Consider the following 1479-nt stretch of genomic DNA (forward strand, 5'->3'; position numbering starts at 1 on the left):
GGGACCCCCAAGGACGGTACAGATTGGTGAGTCGGTTATCATGACGGCCCTTTGTGCTCCAGGCTCTGCGCCCACATTATCTCGTTTAACTCCGTGTCGATTCTGGAAGATGAGTAAATGAGAAAATGAGGAAATGAGAAAATGGAAGCATCATTTTCCAGATAAGAGCACTGAGTCTCAGAGTTTAACTGACTTGCCCAAGATACATCCAGTAACTCCTCAAATCTCAGTAGCTTAATATATCCGATGGTCTATTGCTACATAACATATCACCCCAAAATGTAGTGGTTTAAAGTGATGATGACCATTTGTTTTGCTAAGGATCTGCCATTTGGGCGGCGCTGGGTGGTTTGCCTTATTTCTGCTCTACCCGGCTTGGGCATTTTGACTGAGGCTGGATGATCTAATATCCAGATGGCTCACTCCAATAGCTGGCAAGTTGTCTGCTGGCTGGGAGCTCAGATGAGGCTGGAGGCCTCATCCCTCTAACTCAGGCCTCTCCAAGGTTGCTTGGACTTCCTCACAGCACGGTGACTTGGGTTCCAAGAGTGAGCGTCCCAAGACTGCAAGGCAATAGAGTATGGCATTTTTATGATTTAGCTTCACAAATTTCATGGCGGTCCTGCCAGTATGCTCTTGGTAAGGCAATCACAAAAGCTTTAAAAGGAAGGGGACCTAGTTTCCATATCTTGATTGGAAAATGACAAAGTTCCAGAATATGTGAGATGGAATAGATTGTTCTTTGGAAAATACAAACTGCTGGGTTAACAATTCGGATACTGCTAGACACGTGTGATGGAACGAGGTGATCAATTAATCAAGCAAATGGATGGCAGATGGTTGGAGCCAAGTTTCTCACCGCTGGAGCAGAAGTTTACAGACTAGCAAGGAAAGGATGCGAGAATGATCTATGTGGTGATGGATTAGAGTTGGAGACTTCAGTATAAACTCTCGTTCAGCTTAATATAGATACAGATGGTTACTTATAGAAATATGTATGCACATGTGTATACACAGGGCTTAATATAGACACATATGTTTTGCTTTGTCAGCCGAGAGGACTTAAAAGAAACAACACCTCTAACAATAAGCAACACCTAGTGTGCAAATCTGGTTTCTCATACCATTCTCTAATAAAAGGAAGCAAGACTTCTTGGGGAAATGCCTGATGCTAGGACTAGAGCAGGAAATATGCAAGAGGAGCCTGGAGGTCCCTATAATGCCAAAAAGTAAGAAAGTGCTCAAAGAGAACCAAAATAAATAAATAGAGAGATAGATAGATAGATAGATCGATCGATCGATCGATCGATAAAAAAGAAAACAGACCCCACACCGATAGGGATATGTTAAAGAGTACAGGCCCGATGACCAAAGCTGCAACAATTTGACCAAAAAAGTAAATGTATAACCCCAGTTTTGTCATGAGAAGAAAAAAAGAGAATCCCAATAGTAAGCCATCCTACAAAATACTTAACCAAT

General features: G+C 42.3%; 1 protein-coding gene across 1 annotated transcript in view; it reads left to right on the plus strand.

Moving 5' to 3' along the window:
- Positions 1-1479, plus strand: part of PLA2G5 (phospholipase A2 group V) — a 4091-nt gene that overhangs the window by 892 nt on the left and 1720 nt on the right. The window lies entirely within an intron of this gene.

This window comes from Pteropus vampyrus, unplaced genomic scaffold (genome assembly GCF_000151845.1).
Source record: "Pteropus vampyrus isolate Shadow unplaced genomic scaffold, Pvam_2.0 Scaffold36, whole genome shotgun sequence".
In the NCBI taxonomy this organism is placed as follows: Eukaryota; Metazoa; Chordata; class Mammalia; order Chiroptera; family Pteropodidae; genus Pteropus; species Pteropus vampyrus.